Raw genomic sequence first — 11,396 nt, 5'->3', positions numbered from 1 at the left:
CTTCGAGCCTGCACCGCCATTCAATATGATCATGGCTGATCATCCAGCTCAGTAGCCTGTACCTGCCTTCTCTCCATACCCCCTGATCCCTTTAGCAAAAAGGGCCACATCTAACTCCCTCTTAAATATAGCCAATGAACTGGCCTCAACTACCTTCTGAGGCAGAGAATTCCACAGACTCACCACTCTCTGTGTGAAGAAATGTTTTCTCATCTTGGTCCTAAAAGACTTCCCCCTTATCCTTAAGCTGTGACCCCTGGTTCTGGACTCCCCCAACATTCGGAACAATCTTCCCGCATCTAGCCTCCAACCCCTTAAGAATTTTATATGTTTCTATAAGATCCCCCCTCAGTCTTCTAAATTCCAGCGAGTACAAGCCCAGTCTATCCAGTCTTTCCTCATATGCAAGTCCCGCCATCCCAGGGATTAATCTGGTGAACCTTCTCTGTACTCCCTCTAAGGCAAGAACGTCTTTCCTCAGGTTAGGAGACCAAAACTGCACACAACTGATCTTTGGTTTCCTTTCACACTCCAAAGACGTACGGGTTTGTAGGTTGATTGGCTTGGTGTTAGCGTAAATTGTCTGTTAACGCGGGGTTAATTGCTGGACAGCACGGACGCGGTGGGCCGAAGGGTCTGTTTCCACGCTGTTTCTAAATAAAGATCGCCCATGATTGAATGGCGAGTAGACTCGATGGGCCGAATGGCCACATTCTACTCTCTGAACTTGTGAACTAAACTAAATTTCTGTACTGCAGCTTTGGGGAAACTTTCAGTTTGAGTTTAGTTTATTGTCACGTGTACCGAGGTACAGTGAAAAGCTTTTGTTGCGTAGATACAAGTCCACGATCAGCCCGGCGATAGTTTCGAGGTTGGTAAAGTTCAGCATTCGCTTTGCATTGATGCTTCACTTCTGCTTGTTCCACAACTAATTCATATGCTGTGACAAATAATTATGCATAGCTAACGAAGCATAGCTCAAAGGGCCGAATGGCCTACTCCTGCACCTGTTTTTCTATCACAGTCAGGAGAGAGGGAAACGAGAGGTATGTTACAGTTAATTTATTCTCACCTGTACTGAGGTACAGTGAAAAAGTGCTAACCTCTCTGTGGAAAGACAATACACGATTACACTTGAGCCATGCAGTGTCATAAGGTCATACGTGATAGGAATAGAATTAGGACATTCGTGCCATCCAGTTTACTCCACCTTTCAATCATGGCTGATCTATCTCATCTTCTCAACCCCATTCTCCTGCCTTCTCCCCACAACCACTGACACCCGTACTAATCAAGAATCTATCAACCTCTGCCTTAAAAATATCCACTGACTTGGTCTCCACAGCCTTCTGTGTACAGATACACGATAAGGGAATAACGTTTAGTGCAAGGTAAAGCCAGCAAAGTCCGATCAAGGATAATCCGAGGGTCACCGACGAGGTAGAGAGTGGTTCACACTGCTCTGTGGTTGCGGTCGGATGGTTCAGTCGCCTGAACTGGTCCAGAACAAATCAGAGCCGGCACCGATGACCAAGAGAGTCCGACCATGTTCTCCAGCGATGCTGCCTGACCCGCTGAGATACTCCAGCACTCTGTCCAGCTCAGTGCCCGGTGAATCTGCACCGCCCTGGTCCAACAGCGTGGGCGAAACCGCACAGCTTTTAAACAGAAGATTGACACAAAATGCTGGAGTAACTCAGCGGGTCAGGCAGCATCTCTGGAGAGAAGGAATGGGTGACGTTTGGGGTCGAGACCCTTCTTCAGACTGAGAGTCGGGGGAAAGGGAACTGCTGTACGTTACTGTTTGCGCATCTTTCATTCATGAAACGTCACCCATTCCTTCTCTCCTGAGATGCTGCCTGACCCGCTGAGTTACTCCAGCATTTTGTGAATAAGCACATCTTCCATTCATTTTGTATAAGAAAATAACTGCAGATGCTGGTACAAATCGAAGGTATTTATTTCACAAAATGCTGGAGTAACTCAGCAGGTCAGGCAGCATCTCAGGAGAGAAGGAATGGGTGACGTTTCGGGTCTACATCTCTCTATAACCACCGTCTATCTCTCTCGTTTCATTCTCTCCACTGACTCTCAGTCTGAAGAAGGGTCCCGACTCTAAATCATTCTCCTCCAGAGACGCTGGCTGCCTGTCCCGCAGAGTCGCTCCAGCATTTTGTGTGTCTATCTTCGTTGCAGACCGGCGTCTGCAGTTCCTTCCCACACACTTTACAAACGCCTTCTTCAGTCTGAAGAAGGGTCTCGACCCGAAACGTCGCCCATTCCTTCTCTCCTGAGATGCTGCCTGTCCTGCTGAGTTACTCCAGCATTTTGTGAAATAAATACCTTCCATTTGTACCAGCATCTGCAGTTATTTTCTTATACAAATGAATGAAATATGTGCTTATTCACAAAACGCTGGAGTAACTCAGCATCTGCAGTTATCTTCTTGTATTACAAACGCCCTGTGTCGGACGCTTCACAGTGTGGGCGGATCCTCACTAGTAGATTGGTTGCAACCCTCAGGAAAGGTGGAGCCGTCCGCGATTGAAAGTGGCTGTAGTTGTGAGCCATTGAGTTGTGAGTTGGCCACACAAGCCGTTGTTGCTTTCGCTGCAAGAGCCGGAGAATCCGAAGCCCTTTTACTGAAGAAGGGAGTTTGCTTTTTAAAATACAAACCTGACGTCCCACCCCATTGGTCTTATCGTGGATGGGTGCAAGTTACCAGCTCGGGACCCGCTTTCCTTCGCTTGTAATTGAAGCCGAAGCTTAGTTTCCAGCGGAGTTCCCTGCACCTTTGGGCTGGGCAGAGATGCGCCTCTCCCCCGGCTCCAGCTCCAGCTCCAGCCCCAGCCCCTGTGTCTGGGCTTCACGTTTGCTGTTCCATCCTCTCTGGCTTCTGGCCGTGGCTGGGAGAGTGTCGGGCTGCTCCGGGACCCCGCCGGCTCCTCATGGACACTTGGTCTCTGAGACTGAGACTGGGGATGGGGCTGGCCGGCTGCTCTCAGCCGGAGTGGAGGGGGGTTGGGACGGGGAGGGGGAGAGGGCAGTGGGGCTGGGATGGGGCCACATGTTGACCTTAAGCCCAGCCAGTGCTGGAGGTGTGGGAGCCAGGGCAGGGACCACCGCTCCGGACCAGCCGCTGGACGTGGAGGTGCAAGTGGACGAGATGGTGGCTCTGGGCACCGAGAGAGCCCGGGCAGAGAGTGGGCAAGGCAGAGACGGCCACATGGTCTACCGCGCCCGTCCGGTGCCGGGCAGCGGGCTGGAGAGGGCAGGAGGGGAAGGACGGTCCCTCTCCCTCCCTCTCGCCGTGCGGGTGAAGGTGAGACGGGGCAGCCCCTCTACAGCGCCCGGGAGAGGCGAGGGGCGAGGCGGCAGCGGCGGCGGCTTCGGCAGGGCAGCCCGCTCGGCTCCGGAGCCTCTCCGCCACACGGTGACCGTCCCCCGGGACAGCAAGGTGGGCAGCATCATCTACACTCTCCCCGGCTCCAGCCCCGAGGCCGGGCGGTGGTTCCAACTGGTCTCCCCGGCGGACGCGCCGGTGCAAGTGGAGCGGGACTCCGGCAAAGTTCACTTATCCCGCAGCCTGCGCTCAGAGTCGCCCGTCCAGGTGACCATCCGTGTCAACAGTGCGAAAGGTGAGAGAACCGCCGCCACCTGGCTTTGTGGCACTTTATATTGTCACACTGTACTTTGTTACATTGTGACGATTGTTACTTTGTAGTACGTTACATTGTAATTGTCGTTACATTCTTCAGATTGTTACATTGTAATGATTGTTACACTGTAATGTTTGCTACGTCACCCATTCCTTCTCTCCCGAGATGCTTCCTGACCTGCTGAGTTACTCCAGCATTTTGTGAATAAATACCTTCGGTCGTTATACTAATGATTGTTATATTGTATTTTGTTACGTTTTAATGTTTGCTACGTTACAATTATTGTTACATCTTAATGATTGTTACATTGTAGTTTGTTACATTGTAATGATTGTTACTTTCTAGTATGTTACATTGTAATTGTTGTTACATTGTTACATTGTAATGATTGTTACACTGTACTTTGTCACATTGTACTTTGTTACATTGTAATGATTGTTACTGTACTTTGTTACATTGTAATGATTGTTACACTGTACTTTGTTACACTGTAATGATTGTCACACTGTACTTTGTTAGACTGTAATGATTGTTACATTGTACTTTGTTACATTGTAATCATTGTTACACTGTACTTTGTTACATTGTAATGATTGTTACACTACTTTGTTACACTGTAGGATTGTTACATTGTAATGATTGTTACATTGTACTTTGTTACACTGTAATGATTGTTACACTGTAATGATTGTTACCTTGTAGTATGTTACATTGTAATTGTTGTTACATTGTGTTTTGTTACCTTGGAGTATGTTACATTGTGATTGTCGTTACACTACTTTGTTACACGGTAATGATTGTTACACTGTAATGGTTGTTACATTGTAATGATTGTTACATTGTACTTTGTTACACTGTAATGATTGTTACATTGTACTTTGTTACATTGTACTGTGTTACATTGTGATGATAGTTGCATTGTAATGATTGTTACATTGTAATGATTGTTACATTGTAATGATTGTTACACTGTAATGGTTGTTACATTGTAATGATTGTTACATTGTACTGTGTTACATTGTACTTTGTTACATTGTGATGATAGTTACATTGTAATGATTGTTACATTGTGATGATTGTTACATTGTGATGATTGTTACATTGTTACATTGTAATGATTGTTACATTGTACTTTGTTACACTGTAATGATTGTTACGCTGTACTTTGTTGCACTGTAATGATTGTTACCTTGTAGAATGTTACATTGTGTTTTGTCACCTTGTAGTATCTTACATTGTGATTGTCATTACACTGTACTTTGTTACACTGTAATCATTGTTACATTGTACTTTGTTGCATTGTAATGATTGTTACATTGTGATTATTTTTAACATTGTACTTTTTTGTTACATTGTACTTCATTACATTGTAATTATTAGAAAATAGATAGAAAAGGAGGAGGCCATTTAGCCCTTCGAGCCAGCACCGCCATTCATGGCTGATCATCTACAATCAGTAAAGTTATTGTTACGTTATACTTTGCAACATTGTGATAATTGTGACATTGTACTTTTTTGTTACGTTGAAATTATTGTTACATTTACAGTGAAATGTTTGCACCCAGTTCAGTAAGAGTATTACTTAATACAGTTTGTGTTCAGTTCTGGGCAGCATGTTATAGGAAAGATGTTGTCAAGCTGAAAAGGGTGCAGAGAACATTTAAAAGGATGTTGCCAGGCCTAGAGGGTGTGAGCTATAGGGGAGGTTGAGCAGGCTAGGACTCTATTACCTAAAGCGCAGGAGGATGAGGGGTGATCTTACAGAGGTGTACAAAATCATGAGAGGAATAGATCAGGTAGATGCATAAAGTCTCTTGCCCAGAGTAGGGGAATTGAGAACCATGGGACATAGGTTCAAGATGAAGGGGAAAAGATTTAATAGGAATCTGAGAGGTAACTTTTTCACACAGAGGGTAGTGGGTGTATGGAACAAGCTGCCAGAGGAGGTAGTTGAGGCTGGGACTATCCCGATATTTAAGAAACAATTAGACCGGTACATGGATAGGACAGGTTTGGAGGAATATGGACCAAGTGCAGGCAGGTGGGACTGGTGTAGCTGGGGCATTGTCAGCTGGTGTGGGCAAGTTGGGCTAAAGGGCCTGTTTCCACGCTGTATGACTATGACATCATGAGCGTTTGTCGGCACTGGGCCTGTACTCGCTGGAGTTTAGAAGGATGAGGAGGGACCTTATTGAAACTTACCGAATAGTGAAAGGCCTGGATAGAGTGGATATGGAGAGGGTGTTTCCACTAGTGGGAGGATCCAGGACCAGAGACCATAGCTTAGAATAAAAGGACGTTCCTTTCGGAAGGAGATGGGGAGGAATTTCTTTAACCAGAGGTTGGTGGAATTAATTGCCACAGAAGACTGTGGCGGCCGTAAGTGGGTATTTTTAAGGTGGAGACTGATAGACTCTTGATTAGTACGGGTGTCAGGGATTATAGGGAGAGAGCAGGAGAATGTTGAGAGATAGATCAGCCATGATTGAATGGCATAGTAGACCTGATGGGCCGAATGGCCTAATTCTGTTCCTTCCACTTATAAACTTGTATAAGAACAATCTTAGATTGTGCATAAAACCATGAGAGGGAATAGATCCGATAGACACACAGAGTCTCCTGCCCAGGTTAGGGTATCGAGAACATGAGGACATAGGTTTAAGGTGAAGGGGGAAAGATTTAATTGGAACCCGAGGGGTAACATTTTCCACACAAAGGGTGGTGGGTGTCTGGAATGAGCTGCCGGAGGAGGTAGTTGAGTCAGAGACTATCACAAATTTTAAGAAGCAATATGACAGGTACATGAATGGGACAGGTATAGAAGGATATGGACCAAACACAGGCAGGTGGTACTAGTGTAGATGGGACATGTCTTTGTCAGCATGGGCAAGTTGGGCCAAAGGGCCTGTTTCCACAATGTATCACTCTCTGCCTCTAAGTACGAGTGTATGGGAACGGTATGCAGAGTCGCCAGGTTGTGGTAACACACACACACACACACACACACACACACTGTTTACTGTCATATCTGGGTGCACATGATAATAGCCCAACCCAACCTCTGGTGCTTGTAACAATTAAGCACAGTGTGACTAACTCCCCCTCCCCACCCCAATCTTTGCACATCCCCAATCCTTTCCACTCACATCACTTTAATTTCATGTTTCATGTACCTTGTGTTTTATGATGACTGTTGGCAGATCTATTTCCCTCCTGGGATAAATAAAGTTCTATCGTAACTTATCGTAGAGTTGCTGCCTTGTAGTGCCAGGGAGTCGAGTTCGATCCTGTCTGTACCGAGTCTGCACTTTCTCCCTGTTACTGTGTGGGCTTCCTCCGGGTGCTCCGGTTTCCTCCCACATCCCAAAGACGTGCGGGTTTGTAAGTTAATTGGGTGCTGTAAACTGCCCTGTGTGTGCAGGGAGTGGATGACAAAGCTTTGCATTTCACTCTTCTATCCTTATCTGTCAACCTTTTATCTCCTTTTTAATCTCTATCTTTTGGCAGATGGGTGGATTAAGTGACAATCAACCTCCCCCCCCCACCCCGTATCCACCTATCACTTGCTAGCCGCTATCTCCCCCCCCCCCCCCACCTTTTTGCTAGCTTTCCACCGTCCTCTACAATAGGTCTGAAGGAGGGTCCCGACTCGAAACGCCACCTATCAATTCCCAACACAGATGCCGTGTGACCCACTGAGTTCCCCCGTAACTTAGTTTTGCGCAAGATTCCAGCATCTGCAGTTTAGTTTAGTTTAGAGATACAGCACAGAAACAGGCCCTTCGGCCCACCAGTCCACGCCTTCCAGCAATCCCCGCACATTAAAGCGGCACGGTAGCGCAGCGGTAGAGTTGCTGCTTTACAGCGAATGCAGCGCCGGAGACTCAGGTTCGATCCTGACTACGGGTGCTGCACTGTAAGGAGTTTGTACGTTCTCCCCGTGACCTGCGTGGGTTTTCTCCGAGATCTTCGGTTTCCTCCCACACTCCAAAGACGTACAGGTATGTAGGTTAATTGGCTGGGTAAATGTAAAAATTGTCCCTAGTGGGTGTAGGATAGTGTTAATGTACGGGGATCGCTGGGCGGCACGGACTTGGAGGGCCGAAAAGGCCTGTTTCCAGCTGTATATATATGATATGATATGATATGATTAACACTATCCTACACACACACTAGGGACAATTTTACATTTTATACCGAGCCTATTAACCGACCAACCTGTACGTCTTTGGAGTGTGGGAGGAAACCGAAGATCTCGGAGAAAACCCACGCAAGTCACGGGGAGAACGTACAAACTCCGTACGGGGAGCACCCATAGTCAGGATTGAACCCGGGTCTCCGGCGCTGTGAGGCAGCAGCTCTACCGCTGCGCCACCGTGCCAACGCCCCCCCCCCCCATGCATTTCCTCGAGCAAGCTGTGATTTGGACAAACCCACAGAAACATGAAACATAAAGCACCATCGACTAGTTGCCAACAGAAATGTTTTCTCACTCTCTATTTGCTAAAAATCAATTCCATGCCAATGCCACAACATTGCAGGTTGTTTTATACATTAAATTGGCAAATAAGCCACAAATCCCAGCAGGGGATGCGTGACAGACGGGGGGAAACGGCAGATGTTCAGAGGATTAATCGAAAAATGATGGGATGTAAGATGAGAGAAGAGGAGAGGTGAAACAAATTCCTCGATGGCTGAATGAAATGATCTGTTTAGTTTATTAATGCCACGTGTACCGAGGTACAGCGAAACGCTTTGTGTTGCGTGCTATCCAGTCAACAAAAAGACCATACACGATTACAATCAAGCCGTAATCAGTGTACATGGACAGGATAAAGAGAATAACGTTTCATGCAAGATGAAGTCTAGTAAAGTCCGATTAAAGATAATCTGAGGGTCTCCAATGAGGTAGATGGTATCTAGTTGTTACCAGGACGGTTCAGTTGCCTGATAAGAGGAGAGGATGTTTCCACTAGTGGGAGAGTCTACGACTGGAGGTCACAGCCTCAGAATTAAAGAACGTTCTTTAAGGAAGGAAATGAGGAGGAATTTATTTAGTCAGGTCGTGGTGAATCTGTGGAATCTTTTGCCACAAAAAGCTGTGGAGGTCAAGTCAATGGATATTTTTAAGGCAGAGATAGATGGAGATAGACACAAAATGCTGGAGTGACTCAGTGGGACAGGCAGCGCCTCTGGAGGAAAATGTTTTAGAGTCGGGACCCTTCTTTACACAAAGAGTCAATGGAGAGAATGAAACGAGAGATATCGGCGCTCGTATAGAGATATATAGAACAAATGAATGAAAGATGTGCAAACAGTAACGTATAGCGGTTCCCTTTCCCCCAACTCTCAGTCTGAAGGGTCTCGACCTGAAACGTCACCTGTTCCCTCTCTCCAGAGGCGCTGCCTGACCCGCTGAGTTACCCCAGCATTTTGCGTCTATCTTCCGTTTAAAAGCTGTGCGGTTTCGCGCTAGCTGTGGCGGCGTTGGACCAGGGCGGTGCAGATTCACCGGGCACTGAGCTGGACAGAGTGCTGGAGTATCTCAGCGGGTAAGGCAGCATCGCTGGAGAACATGGTCGGATTCTCTTGGTCATCAGTGCCGGCTCTGATTTGTTCTGGACCAGTTCAGGCGACTGAACCATCCTAGCGCAACCAGAGAGCAGTGTGAACTACTCTCTACCTAGTCTGTGACCCTCGGACTATCCTTGATCGGACTTTGCTGGCTTTACCTTGCACTAAACGTTATTCCCTTATCATGTATCTGTACACAGAAGGCTGTGGAGACCAAGTCAGTGGATATTTTTAAGGCAGAGGTTGATAGATTCTTGATTAGTACGGGTGTCAATGGTTATGGGGAGAAGGCAGGAGAATGGGGTTAGGAGGGTTAGGAAGGAGAGATAGATCAGCCAGGATTCAATGGCAGAGTAGACTTAATGGGCTCGAAGGGCCGAATGGCCTACTCCTGCACCTATTTTCTATGTTCCTATCTTTCCTATTGTGTAAGTTCTGCCTTTGCATGTAGTATGTACATATATACCTGAGAATGTCGGGCATTTTCATGGCTACTCTGAAATTCTGCTGTGAGTTAAGATCAAGGTTCGCCTATAGTGAAGAGTGGCGTCACGGTGGCGCAGCGGTAGAGTTGCTGCCTTACAGTGAATGCCGCGCCGGAGACCCGGGTTCCATCCTGACTACGGGTGCTGTCTGTACGGAGTTTGTACGTTCTCCCCGTGACCTGCGTGAGTTTTCTCCAAGATCTTCGGTTTCCTCCCACACTCCAAAGACGTACAGATTTGTAGGTAAATTGGCTTTAGTGTAGAAATTGTCCCTGGTGTGTGTCGGATAGTGTTAATGTGCGGGGATCGCTGGTCGGCGCGGCCAAAGGGTCTGTTTCCGCGCTGTACCTCTAAACGAAATAAACAAAACTAAAGTCAGAAATGAAGTGCTCGTTGCTGTCTTACAAGCATTCAATCGTGGCTGATCTATCTTTCCCTCTCAACCCCATTCTCCTGCCTTCGCCCCGTAACCCCTGACACCCGCACTAATCAAGAAATTCTCCTGTATTTCTTGGCCAATAATTATATTTAGCACGATGAAAATTACCAGATTAGTTGGTCATTCCTCTTTGTAAGATCATCCAGTGAGAAAGTTAGGCGTTGGTTTCCCCCTCTCGCAGCTGTGCCTAAACTTCAAGAAGAAGACTTGTTTAGTGTAGTTTAGAGATGCAGCATAGAAACAGGCCCTTTGTCCCACTGGTGTCCACAAAGCCCATCGGTCACCCATTCGCACTCGTTCTATATTGTCCCACCTTCTCATCCACTCCCTACGCACTAGGGCCAATTTACAAAAAGGCAATTAATCTACAAACCCACGCGTGTTTGGGATGTGGGAGGAAACCGGGGCTCCCGAAGGGAACCAATGAGGTCCCAAGTTATAGGTTTAGAATGAGGGCATTCGGCCCATCGAGTCTACTCCGCCATTCAATCATGGTTGATCTCTGCCTCCTAATCCCATTTTCCTGCCTTCTCCCTGTCAACTCTGACACCCCTTCTCATAAATAATTTGTCTATCTCTGCCTTAAAAATATTCACTGACTTGGCCTCCACAGCCCTCTGTGGCAATGGGTTCCACAGATTAACTACTCTCTGACTAAAGAAGTTCCTCCTCGCCTCCTTTCTAAAAGAGCGCCCTTTAATTCTGAGGCTATGACCTCTGGTCCTAGACTCTCCCACCAGTGGAAACGTCCTCTCCACATCTGCTCTGGGTCAGCATGGACAGAGTAAACATGTTTCTGACTAAAGTCAATGGTTTTTGAGAACCCACTGTATTTTTTGATTTGGATGAAAGGCAAGGTACTTAGTGATGGACGCCACTAGTGTGCTTTCACTGTTTGTTGTTGAAATATTTACCACCACTCTCAGTAAACATCTAATTGCTGAACAAGTTTGTATATTAAATCAGTTTAATTAGACACAGTAATGAAGAATATTATAAGTACCCGGAGTTTATTTTTTGAAAAGATATACTGCAATAGGTATGTTTCTGAGCTCATGGAGTGCTTAAATCTTTATAGCTGCCTCTGTAGTTGCACAGACCATAAAATGAGGTCTGATTCACCATTTTATCAGTCAGCTCCATTGCTATAATCACCTGTGACATGTTGCACTGACAGACCCCGTTCCTGTTTACCTTTTCACCCAGAGAGTTGTGAATCTGTGGAATTCTCTGCCACAG

The sequence above is a fragment of the Rhinoraja longicauda genome, chromosome 4, assembly GCF_053455715.1.
Source record: "Rhinoraja longicauda isolate Sanriku21f chromosome 4, sRhiLon1.1, whole genome shotgun sequence".
NCBI classification, from domain to species: Eukaryota; Metazoa; Chordata; class Chondrichthyes; order Rajiformes; family Arhynchobatidae; genus Rhinoraja; species Rhinoraja longicauda.
The sequence above is the reverse complement of the archived record's forward strand: the minus strand, read 5'-3'. Positions refer to the sequence as shown.